The sequence below is a fragment of the Symphalangus syndactylus genome, chromosome X, assembly GCF_028878055.3.
Source record: "Symphalangus syndactylus isolate Jambi chromosome X, NHGRI_mSymSyn1-v2.1_pri, whole genome shotgun sequence".
Lineage (NCBI taxonomy): Eukaryota > Metazoa > Chordata > Mammalia > Primates > Hylobatidae > Symphalangus > Symphalangus syndactylus.
The window spans coordinates 45,140,226-45,153,837 of NC_072447.2; the positions used below are offsets into that span (position 1 = coordinate 45,140,226).

At 40.1% G+C, this 13,612-nt stretch overlaps 1 long non-coding RNA gene across 1 annotated transcript in view; it reads left to right on the forward strand.

Annotated features, from left to right (window-relative positions):
• Positions 1-686: 686 nt before the first annotated feature.
• LOC134735949 (uncharacterized) overlaps positions 687-13,612 on the forward strand; it is a 78,594-nt gene continuing 65,668 nt past the window's right edge. Inside the window, exon 1 of the long non-coding RNA XR_010119552.1 lies at positions 687-769. This is a non-coding gene — a long non-coding RNA (uncharacterized lncRNA). The remainder of the gene's footprint in view (positions 770-13,612) is intronic.

Genomic DNA, 13,612 nt, shown 5'->3' on the forward strand with positions numbered 1-13,612 from the left:
TTCAGAGAGTCTGATGCGTAAGATAGAGATTATGGAAAAAGTGCAGTTATCCCAGGTGACAAGGTCTATGATATGACCATAACAATGAGTGGCTGATAGACTGGAGGACGAGATCATGAGAAGAGAACAGATCAAGGGACTAAAAGGCCAGGTTGTGAATGGATCATCTATGTGGATATTAAAATGACCAGGAATTAGAACACAGCAGATACTAAAGATTACCATTAGCCAGGAGCTAAGATCATCAACACATATGGATTTGAAGTTTCTAGAAAACTATAAAAAGAAAGGATGGAGGGCAGCATAATATCATAGCATTAGATTCTAAACTGAGATCTAAGATAATCAAAAAATATGGGGTTGGAATCTCTAGAAAACTATAAGAAGAAGGGATGGAGGGGAGCATAATATCATGGCATTAGATTCTAAACTGGGGGTTTTAAGGGAGGAGAAACAGGAGCAAGAATGGCTTGGAAACATCCACAAGGAGAAAGGGGGATTCCAACCTTAACCTTCAGGCCCAGTCATACTGTGGAGAGGATGATCATCACTGGAGAGGGTGCAAGGGAAGCAGTGTCCTTAGGGGAATTCCAGAGTGAGTTTAAAACAAGAAGGTGAAGGCTTTGTTCAGAAGAGAAGTTGATAACCTCGTAATGGTTCATGAGTTCCAAACAGCACAGGGAAACTTTCCAAAGTTGGGGAGGGGTAAGACAATGGACAGAAAAGGAGAGGTGCATATTCTTATGAGGATTACAGCATGGAGAGTGAGGTATGTCCTGGGAAACTTTGGGCAACGGGGAGTGGCTCTTGTGCTGATGGATATATATAAGCAAAGATAAAAGGCAATTTGAGATTAGGATTTCGGCTGCAAGGCAGACAGTGATGGTGAGGCTGACAATTTGGGGTTGTTGAAGGATTTCTGGGGACCCCTCCTCACATCGACCTATGATGATTTGGAGATTTGGGGAGGGGTTGTCCTGTTTTGTTAGTTGGATAGCAAAATGTGTCAATACCATGCTGTATAACCTTGCCATTGTTTCCTAATTCTGTCCTGATACACATGCATCCCCTGGGAAGGATTCACTGGTTAAGGTACATGGGCATTTTTTAAACTTCAGGGGTTGCCAATAAACTTCCTTCTTCCAAACGTCTGACAAACGCAGTGAACAGTTTTTCAAGGGAGGTAAAGCTGCCAGAGATGAGTCTGATGTTCTTTCTCTGAAAGGAAGGGTACAAGCCCTGGATTTCTTTGATGTTGCTCTGAAACACTTGCGCTGGCACCACCAGGGGCTTTGATGTTCTTCTAGCACTCTGACATCCTGACATCTGGGCTTGTATTCTTCTGAAGCAGCAAATTGAAACAATAGTCAAACTCCAGTTTAAAAAAAAAAGGACAGCGAGGCCTCATCAGAACTTTTTGATGCCACTTTCCTGATTAGAGAGAATGCTTTTCCTGCATCTTCAAGCAGAGTCATCAGTTTCACATTTTCATATTCATCCCAAGTGTCTGTCACTAGGCGCCCTCATTATCCCAGGAGATCCCCAAAAAGGAATCTGACAACCCCCTTCTGAAGCCCCAGTCTAAATGTGCTGCTTTCTCTGAATGGCCTTTTAGTCAAACATAAAAACTATACCCTTAACTTTAATATGAGCCCGTCTTCCATACCTCCCTTTTATCATCTCCGCTTGAGTTACACTTCTTCTCTTCATGCTAGATGAACCCTCTCTCTTGCCTTCATCCTCAGTTCTCACAAGCCCTGATGTGGAAGTCTATCTCCTATTGTTTTCGCCTCCATATCTGTCCGGCCAGCTCTTCCTCTCTCACAAGTTTTAGCTACGCTAAGCATCTTTTATAGAATGATCCACACCACTGCTTTTTGATCCACACGCCTTCACTTCTTTACCCTCTGTTTTCCATACACATTCACAGACTCGAAGAGTGAGTGGAGGAAAAAAAGCAAATCATTTTCTCGATATTAAAGTTGCTTTATTCAACGTGGGTTTCTCATATTTTTAATATGGGAAATCCTCCCAGACAGAGCCTACATTTCTGCCAACCTCAATAACCTTATGGGTTGGACCATAATGATTATAGTTATGTTTGGGCTCTCCATCTTCCTGCCACCTTCAAGTCTCCACTTCTCTCCCTAACGTCTTAGATAAGTTTGGCATCAAACTTCTTTTCCCGGAGCTACCACTTACAATGAGATCATTCTCCCTCTGGGGCCAGGAAGAGCTCAGATTAGGTAAAGTGGGTTTTCCTGATTTGTTCAGGGGAAAAAATCCCCTTCCTCTACTTCAGCAAACTCCTTCCTTATAACACCTTCATTTTCAATGAGATGTAGGTTGACACGTAATAGTGAAACTCGTGTGTGGGGGTTACTGCAAATATCAGAGGGCCCTGAAATCCGGTTTGTGCCCTAGGAGCCCTCACCCAAGGTTCTTGGGTCTGCTGTTAATTGTCTTATCAGGAATCCTGTCCAGTTTTGGCATCATTGAGTTCTATGCAAGCAACTCTTCTGCATCAAAGGACTGCTGCATTTTGGATTGCCTCTAACCAAGGAAGTTTGTCAAGACTCTCCAGAGTGAGAACTAGACCCCAGACACCCGAGGCTTCCAGTTTTCTTTTTCACCTTTTACAGTAGATTTTTCTTCCAGTAGGTCTCTCTTGGGAACCTTTTAGTGGAGAAGTGGAGGTTGTCTATGATCAGAGGAAATTCCGTTTAGGACACTTCCAGAACAAATTGTGAGAGAAAGTAGCTCCGTTGTTTGGTTGTGAAGTCTACAAATTGTCTTCACCAGGGAACACATGGTTGTTCTCCTTTCTGAGAGCAGGAACGAGCTTTTTACTCCTCACTGGTCCCTGGAGTTGGCCCCAAATATGGTCTTGCCCGTTAGGACAGCAGATCAAGGGCCAATAACTTTTTGTTCTCATAATAGATACGCAACGAATTTCCACAAGGTTTCTTGACACTTCTTGCATCCACGTCTACACCTGCTGTATACATGCCTTCACTTTCCATGTATTCTTAACCTACTGAATTTACCCCACACCCCTACCTCTCTTCCTTCAAGGGCCTCTTGGACTTAATAATCCACTGCATGTATCAGACTCAAAACAAAGGTGAGGCAACTAGTCAGATATGCTCCTTTTTAGGAAGACTGCATTTCTGTCTTTTCCGGATCACAGGGGCAAATGATTTCCTAGGGGAACTAGGAGCTAAGGAATCAAGGTTCTTAAAGAAAATGGGGTCAGGACAATTTTTTTTATTATTTAATTATTATTTATTATTATTATACTTTAAGTTTTAGGGTACATGTGCACAATGTGCAGGTTTGTTACAAATGTGTCTGTGTGCCATGTTGGTGTACTGCACCCATTAATTCCTCATTTAGCATTAGGTATATCTCCTAATGCTATCCCTCCCACCTCCCCTCACCTTACAACAGGCCCCGGTGTGTGATGTTCCCCTTCCTGTGTCCACGTGTTCTCATTGTTCAATTCCAACCTATGAGTGAGAACATGCAGTGTTTGGTTTTTTGTCCTTGCAATAGTTTGCTGAGAATGATGGTTTCCAGCTTCATCCATGTCCCTACAAAGAACATGAACTCATCCTTCTTTATGGCTGCATAGTATTCCACGGTGTATATGTGCCACATTTTCTTAATCCAGTCTATCGTTGTTGCACATTTGGGTTGGTTCCAAGTCTTTGCTATTGTAAATAGTGCCACAATAAACATACGTGTGCATGTGTCTTTATAGCAGCATGATTTATAGTCCTTTGGGTATATACCCAGTAATGGGATGGCTGGGTCAAATGGTATTTCTAGTTCGAGATCCCTGAGGAATCGCCACACTGACTTCCACAATGGTTGAACTAGTTTCCAGTCCCACCAACAGTGTAAAAGTGTTCCTATTTCTCCATATCCTCTCCAGCACCTGTTGTTTCCTGACTTTTTAATGATGGCCATTCTAACTGGTGTGAGATGGTATCTCATTGTGGTTTTGATTTGCATTTCTCTGATGGCCAGTGATGATGAGCATTTTTTCATGTGTTTTTTGGCTGCATAAATGTCTTCTTTTGAGAAGTGTCTGTTCATATCCTTTGCCCACTTGTTGATGGGGTTGTTTTTTTCTTGTAAATTTGTTTGAGTTCATTGTAGATTCTGGATATTAGCCCTTTGTCAGATGAGTAGGTTGTGAAAATTTTCTCCCATTTTGTAGATTGCCTGTTCACTCTGATGGTAGTTTCTTTTGCTGTGCAGAAGCTCTTGAGTTGAATTAGATCCCATTTGTCAATTTTGGCTTTTGTTGCCATTGCTTTTGGTGTTTTAGACATGAAGTCCTTGCCCATGCCTATGTCCTCAATGGTATTGCCTAGGTTTTCTTCTAGGGTTTTTATGGTTTTAGATCTAACATGTAAGTCTTTAATCCATCTTGAATTAATTTTTGTATAAGGTGTAAGGAAGGGATCCAGTGTCAGCTTTCTACAGATGGATAGCCAATTTTCCCAGCACCATTTATTAAATAGGGAATCCTTTCCCCATTGCTTGTTTTTGTCAGGTTTGTCAAAGATCAGGTAGTTGTAGATATGCAGCATTATTTCTGAGGGCTCTGTTCTGTTCCATTGATCTATATCTCTGTTTTGGTACCAGTACCATGCTGTTTTGGTTACTGTAGCCTTGTAGTATAGTTTGAAGTCAGGTAGCGTGATGACTCCAACTTTGTTCTTTTGGCTTAGGATTGACTTGGTGATGCAGGCTCTTTTTTGGTTCCATATGAACTTGAAAGTAGTTTTTTCCAATTCTGTGAAGAAAGTCATTGGTAGCTTGATGGGGATGGCATTGAATCTATAAATTACCTTGGGCAGTATGGCCGTTTTCACGATATTGATTCTTCCAACCCATGAACATGGAATGTTCTTCCATTTGTTTGTATCCTCTTTTATTTCATTGAGCAGTGGTTTGTAGTTCTTCTTGAAGAGGTCCTTCACATCCCTTGTAAGTTGGATTCCTAGGTATTTTATTCTCTTTGAAGCAATTGTGAATGGGAGTTCACTCATGATTTGGCTCTCTATTTGTCTGTTATTGGTGTATAAGAATGCTTGTGATTTTTGTACATTGATTTTGTATCCTGAGACTTTGCTGAAGTTGCTAATCAGCTTAAGGAGATTTTGGACTGAGACAATGGGGTTTTCTAGGTATACAATCATGTCATCTGCAAACAGGGACAATTTGACTTCCTCTTTTCCTAATTGAATACCCTTTATTTCCTTCTCCTGCCTGATTGCCCTGGCCAGAACTTCCAACACTATGTTGAATAGGAGTGGTGAGAGAGGGCATCCCTATCTTGTGCCCATTTTCAGAGGGAATGCTTCCAGGTTTTGCCCATTCGGTATGATATTGGCTGTGGGTTTGTCATAGATAGCTCTTATTATTTTGAGATATGTCCCATCAATACCTAATTTATTGAGAGTTTTTAGCATGAAGGGTTGTTGAATTTTGTCAAAGGCCTTTTCTGCATCTATTGAGATAATCATGTGGTTTTTGTCTTTGGTTCTGTTTATATGCTGGATTACATTTATTGATTTGTGTATGTTGAACCAGCCTTGCATCCCAGGGATGAAGCCCACTTGATCATGGTGGATAAGCTTTTTGATGTGCTGCTGGATAGCAGTAACCTCTGCAGACTTAAATGTCCCTGTTTGACAGCTTTGAAGACAGTAGTGGTTCTCCCAGCATGCAGCTGGGGATCTGAGAACGGGCAGACTGCCTGCTCAAGTGGGTCCCTGACCCCTGAGCAGCCTAACTGGGAGGCACCCCCCAGTAGGGGCAGACTGACACCTCACACAGCTGGGTACTCCTCTGAGACAAAACTTCCAGAGGAACTTCCAGGGGTCAGGACAATTTTTATAGTGAGCTGGATATGTCCCTGAGAGGGCTTCCAGGTGATTTTCAAGCTAGCTTACAAAAGTTCTAGACAAGAAAACCATGACAAGAACCACACCAACAATGCCCTGCAAAAGATCCATGGCACCCTCCCAGGCCAGTTTATGTCTGAAGAACAGATTAGAAGATGTTTGCTTAGGAAAATGTTTATTTACAATTTAAGAATACTCAATTCTGCAATAGATACGAAAAACAAATAAGGATAGGTGAAACTAAATGTAGATAATTATTGTGAAACATATTAGACATGGATAAAGCAGGCAGAATATATGTGTGCTGAATAAGAAGGGATGCAAGGCTGGGCATGGTGGCTCATGCCTGTAATCCCAGCACTTTGGGAGGCCAAGGCAGCTGGATCACCTGAGGTCAGGAGTTCGAGACCAGCCTGACCAACATGATGAAACCCCATCTCTACTAAAAATACAAAAATTAGCTGGGCATGGTGGCAGGTGCCTGTAATTCCAGCTACTCAGGAGGCTGAGGCAGGAGAATCGCTTGAACCCAGGAGGCGGGGGTTGCAGTGAGCTGAGATCGAGCCATTGCACTCAAGCCTGGGCGACAAAAGTGAAACTCCATCTCAAAAATTAAAAAAAGAAGGGATGGAAAGAACAAGTAGAAACCAAATATTCATGACAGTTGGAACATCTTTAGATCAGCTGCTCATTAGTAATAGTTATCTGGTCCCATATGTCCTCTCTCTCATACACTAGATTAAAACACCTGCTTAGCAGGTGACCTGTGAGTTATAGTTGTGCCCAGGAGTACTTGCCCCTGGATCTGTCTGTTAGAGCAGGTGTGTGTTGACTTTAGCTTTGCTGGTCCCCATAAGCATACAGTCAGTGGGCAAAACTAAAATAGAAAAGAGAGAGTGAACATTTTCTGACATGGGATTTAGGCTGCATGGTCCTTTCATCCTGCTAGCATCCTCTCTTCTCTTCACTGCCCTCTTTCCTTATTTCTCACTGTATGCTCCATATTATTCAGTAAATACTGTGAAATGAGTGTTTTTATTTGATCTATGAGTCTCTTGGTTTGTGACTCCCTGTACATCCTGTCTGGCACTGTATTTGAAGGCTACAGAAACATCAAGGTAATTTCCAGTCATGACAAAGAGTGACAAAAAGTTAAAGAAACTGACACTTTGGCCAACAAGGGGATGAGAAACTGACAGAGACACTTGCAGACTGAACTATAACCTGAGCTCTTCTAATTTCTAAGCAGCAAAGGCAAAGAGTCCAAGGACCCAATTGTAACCTCCCAAATACCATGAGAGGCCCAGAGACAGAAGGGCACATCAACCCAAGGGGTCATCCTTTTTCTGGGGCTGAGGTTGTATAACAAGTTACTGATTCCTTCACTCACCGTGGTACCTGGGACAGAAAGTCTAAGTACAACAAGACAAAAGTGAGTGACTACATGGCCCAGCAGGTAATTTAAATCAATAAAGAGGTACTTTATTGCTATAGTATACTTTGAGGTACCTAAGTTACATTGCTTTAATGGCATGTACTGTGGTGAATTGGAGAATATGTATGCTTTAAGATGGCAGCTGAAACTCAGTTCCGTATGAAGGTTCCCATGGGAACAGGGCCCAATGTAGCCAGATAGTATTTTCAAAAGAAGCCAGGAATGTATAATTTTATGAGAACTTTCCCAATTAAAAGTTCATTATCCACAAAACAAGTTATACCAAACATAAGAAGATAGAAAGTATATCAAGTATCTTTTCTGACAGCAGTGATATAAAACTAGAATTAAATAACAAGAAGAACTTTGGAAACTTTACAAGTACACAGAAAGTAAAGTTTCAGTATACAAAAATCAACATACAAAAATCAGTAGTGTTTCCATATGCTAGTAGTGAACTATCTGAAAGAGAAATCAAGAAAACAACTCCTTTTAGAATAGCTAAAAAAAGATAGCTAGGAATAAATTTAATCATGAAATTAAAAGATTACTGCAAACTCTAAAACATTGATAAAAGTAATTGAAGAGGAAACAAATAAAAAGATACTTCATATTCGTGGATTGGAAGAACTATTATTGCTATAAATGTTTGTATACCCAAAGTGATCTACAGATTCCATGCAATCTCTATCAAAAAATCAATGACATTCTTCACAGAAGTAGAAAAAAAAACCCTCAAATTTGTATGGAACCACAAGACCCCTGAATAGCCAAAGAAATTGTGAGCAAAAAGTAATAAAAATAAAAATAAAACCCTCCACAACAACAACAAAAATCAAAACAAAAGAGCCAATCACTAATCATCAGGAAAATACAAGTCAAAACCACAACGAGATATTAACTCACGCCAGTTAGAAGGGCTATTGTCAAAAAGATAAAAGATAACAAGTGTTGGTGAGGATGTGGAGAAAAGGGAACTTTTGTGTATTGTTGGTAGGTATGTAAATTAGTACAGCCACGATGGAAAACAGTAGGAAGGTTCTTCAAAAAATTAAAAATAGAACTACCATATAATCCAGCAATACTACTACTGGATATATATCGAAAGGAAATGAAACCAGTATGTCAGAGAGGCATCCGCACTCACATATTCATTGCAGCATATTCAGAATAGCCAGGATATGGAATTAATCTAAGTATCCTACAACTGATGAATGGATAAAGAAAATGTGGTATATCTACATAGTAGAATACTACTCAGCTACAGGAAGAATGAAATCCTGTCATTTGCAACAGCATAGGTGAACCTGGAGGACACAGAAAGAGAAACACTATACGTTCTCACTAACAGAAAGACACTGTACATTCTCACTCATATGTGGAATCTTAAAAAGTTGATCTCGTAGAAATAGTAAGTAGATAGTAGTTGCCAGAGACTAGAGACTGGGAGAAAAAGGAGGGTGGGAAGTTACAGTTAGAAAGGAAGAATTAGTTCTGGTGTCCTGTTGCATGGCAGGGAGACTATATTCAACAATAAGGTGTTGCATATCTCAAAATAGCTACAAGACAGAATTGTGAGTGTTCTCATCACAAAGAATTCATAAATGTTTGAGATGATGGATATGTAATTATCCTGATTTGATCATCAGACAAAGTATATGCATATCTAAATATCACATTGTACCCCATATACATGCACGATTATTATGTGTCAATTAAAATGAAAAAGTTATAATTCATTGGCTTCTCAAGATGTTCATTTTTAAATATGATTTATCTAATAAAAGGGACAAGGACTCTGGAAAATGGCTAATTCTAGAGCTGGGGCAGGGAAAATACATCATGAGTCTGGAGCATATTGTAGTGCTAAAAAGTAGGGAAATGCTACACACTTACACACAGAGGATGAGACTATGTCAAAGGAATACCGGAGCCAACTGAAGGATCTCCAACTGGCCAAATGTGGAACACTTTGAGGAACAAAATAAATAATGTAGTTCTGAATTATAACCCAAAGTACTAAATAAATACCCGTGAATCCATAGTGAGATAAATAAATGATTGAATAAATAAATGGGAAAGAAGGTACAAATTTTTCTTACAGAAGAATTCCAAATATTGTAGGTAAATACTCTGACCATCCAGGCAGTGCTCCTTCTCCTAGCCTCTTGAGGGTGAACTGGACTTGATGACTCTAAAGAACAGAGTTCGGAAAGGGGATAGCAACTTTAAGTGGAGAAACCTGGCCAACACCACTCTAACCAAGCAATAAAGGTTAAGAATCGCCAATGATAAGTCATGTTCATGTCATGTAGCCTCAATGATAGGATGTGATGAGATACACACTCCGGAGGTAAAGTGGTCTTTTCCCCCAAAGCCCAGAATCTCAGTCTAATCATGAGAGCAGCACCTGACAAATCCAAATTGAGAAACATTCCACAAAATACATGATCAGTAGTCTTAAAAGCTGTGAAGGTTATGAAAAATAAGGAAAGACTGAGACAGAGGAGACCAAGAAGACGTGACCATTAAATGCAGTGTAGAAACCTGGATTGGAACTTGGAACAGGAAAAGAACGTCAGTGGAAAAACTTGTGAAATCTGAATACAGTGTGTGGTTTAGTTAATAGTAATGTGCCAATTTTAATTTCTTATTTTTGACAAATGTACCATGGTTCTGTAAGATGTTAACATTACAGCAAACTGGGGAAAGGATATGCAGAAACTGTACCATCTTTGCAATTTAAATATAAAATTTAAAATTATTCCAAAATAAAAAGGTTATTAAAAAATAATTAGTCCAAGTAAAACACGTCTGTAGATGAATCTGGCCTGAGGCCTTCTGTTGGATCCTCTGGTTTAGAAGGAAAATAAATAATGTTCCCATGACATTGCTCCCCTGAATCATCAGAGATCACAGAAAGCAACCAGCCCTTAACTTGAAGATCAATCCTCCATTACACTTAGATGTATAATCTTTTCTTTCCTACTAATAAATGTCTTGATCTTCCCTCACTCATGTATATATATATATATATATATATATATATATATATATATATATTCTTTCTCCTTCCTGATATGCTAATGTAATGGTTGGAGCTGTAATAGCCATGTGGATCATGAGACGACCTTTGTACTGGAAGCCCTGTTCAGTGGAACAACAAGATAATGTATTTTATCAAATCAAACATACTAATTTAAGGCACACCATTATTCTATGTACCACACAAAAAGAAAGTGCTACCAATTAAATTAGAACACAGTGTTTTCTTATCCCTTAGATTTTTAAATTTCAGTTGCTGGAAAATCTCTTTTACACTTATTTAAGCACAGACTTTTGTTATTGAATCACTCTTGTGTGTACACATAAAAGGGAAACTATGGGCTAGTTTCAAGTACTGCTAGAACTTCTTCAGATTCAAATTTCAACTCGTCTAAATCACTTCTCTACTCAGAATCATTGATATCTCTTAATATCGTCCTCTGTGCCATCAAGTGTGCTGGTGACACAGTATTTTTTAAAAGAGTACACCTCGAATATCTCCAGGATTTTTTCTTAGCCAACGATGTGATTTTGTCGAGTTTTGCAGCGCATCCTCAGGCAATGACAGGTATGGCCGACAGTGATTCTAAGATACATCCCAATTTCAAATATGTTAAAATGTAAAGAAAAAAAAAATGTGCCTCTTGGAATCCATGAAATGTGATTGAAAGCTCTTCCACAGCAGCCCTGAACTGTTTTCTTCCATACTTCTTTTATGCATGAAAAAGAAAACCTATCTTTTTTAAGACTCTGCTTAATGATATGATAGCCATTAGTACTTTCCTTTCTTACTGTACCTCATCCCACCCCTATAGCTCCCTTGACTAGTGAATCAAGGTGTAAATTTCTTTCCTTTTACCTTTCAGGTGTCCTCACACTTTGCTACTATGATTACTCTCATTTCACCTTTCCTTTCAGCTTTCCTGAGGCAAATTCTCCATCAATATTTCTCTGAATCTGAACTCAGGACTGCAATAACAACAGCAACAACAGCAACATCAAAGTATTTGTAAAACAAAAATTGTTATTTTAAAATCTGAAGCATAGTATCACTTTCAAGATTACCGACAATGCTTTTCTCTACTAAATACTTGATTAGATATGTCTCTCAGGCTTGTGAAAAGAAACTGTAATTGCTGGTAAATGAAAAGAAAAATTAAAGGAGAATTTAAAAATCAGAAATGTAGAGCAAATTTCCAGGGTAGAGAAGATTCAGGAGAAATTAATGGGTGCTTTGTACTGCTTGTCACACACATTTCTAAGAAAAAAAATACTTTTCCTTTTTCTGGAAAATGAAGTACAAGTTGTCAGTGACAACCATCTATTAAGAAATTTCCTTTTGTGATAGAGTGAGGGTTTTTTCCCCAGAGGGAAATTATTCAACACAGTTAATTTGAATCCGTGTTTGAGTCTGAGATGAAGTTATCAATTTTACCATTTTCCCTCAGTCCCGACACTATCATTGCCTGAGACTTTGGTACCCATAGCAACAGCCACTTTTTCGGACATCATTCCCCCAAGCAATAGAGCACAACGAATGACTGACAGGCATCCAGTTGTATGTCTCAGGGTGGTATTTTTCAGGGCTGGAAGACTGAGGCACAACTCACTCTCAAGTATTGAAAGTCAGGCTCTCAAGAATTGGGAAGGCTGTGTGTATGTGGGAATGTGGCCCACCTGTAAGAAGTTTGCTCACTCCTTTTGAGAGGAATGTGGCAAGGGAGGGTGGGAAAATGAGGAGACTTGCAGCGATGGATAAGGTCAAGACATTGAAAAGTGCCAATGGGGCCAGCTTGGTCTAAATGTTTCTCATGTTTTTCCCACAGTTGCCCCACATATTCAAAAGGCTGTTTGTGGACCCTAAAACTGAACCAAAAGGAGGGGATTTAGGACATTCATGTTTTTGTTGCAGTGGAACGAGAATAGAAAAAATTGAGCTGCTGCTTCACCTAGACTTCCCAGCCAGGAATTCTGAAAGAAAAGCTGTGAAATGTGACACTACAAGTAGTGGCATGTGATAGGCACTGGAGTGTAATCACAATCCTCTTTGAGTCTTGCAGGCGAGGAAATCCTGCTTTTCCGGGTAAAATAAAAGGATGTAGTTCTAAGTAGACTTCTCTGCATTATCCTGAGGTGTCTCTGAATCACAGGAAAGGGAAAAATGGAATAAAGAGGGGGCCTCGTGGCCAAGATGGAACTAGTCTGACGTCAGCTGTAGATCTCAGTAAAGAGACCACAACAGGGAATGTATAGATTACAGTACACCGTGCATGGTAAACGTACAGGGCTTCTCTGTCCAGGCTTTGAGATGAGCCAGATTTGCAGATAGAGCATGTGTGTTTTGTAGCCACCCCATTTACCTGCTGTGCTTGAAGAGGAGCCACTGACAGTGAAGACGTGGTGGATGGATGGTGCACTCTGGGGATTTCCAGCCCTAAGGCCTTCTTAGGTATTCAGTGCCAACTCAGGCAACAGTGTGACTGTCTGTTTCAGGGAGAGTACCTGAACAGAGGGGTTCAAGTGCACAGGTGTTGGCTGCCTTCCTGTGAGGTGCCCTACTACCTCATATAGTCTGTTGCTTATTCTGAAGGCTTCTTTCATATGAGAAGGATTTTGGCTGAGGTTTAGAAGCTGTCCCCACCCTAGGCTAGAAGGCATACCTGTAATTAGGAGAGAGACTACAGTGATCAGGGCTGTCTTTAAGAGTGTTGGGGGATTTCCTTCCCTTCCAGGGCTGGTTATTTGGCTAGATTCCCAGTCTACCCACACAATCTTCTTTAACCCGTTGATATACTTGCAGGGTAACAGAAAGAAAAAGGAACATGGCATCAGAAGATCGAGGTTCATGTTCAGATTCCACAACTTCTTGCCTGTATGGCCTCCCTTTTTGTCACTAATAAAGTCATGATACTTGTCCTTCCTTCTTCCTGAGATTCTTGTAAAAACAAAGTACAACAATGTAAATAAAAGGACTTGGACTTGCAAAGTGCCATTTTAGTTTGTCAGCCCCTTAGCTATGGGGAAGCCAGCTTAAGGCTCCCATTACAATTGTCACCCAGAGTGAGCTTGCCAAAGAGAGGTACCCTGCTGTGCTGTCACCCAGAGCCCCCACTTGCTACTCAGAATCAACAAACATTAACATTGGCATATTTTAATAAACTACAAGTTTTCATGTAAAGTTGAAGACCCTTTGTTTATTTTAATTTTTGCC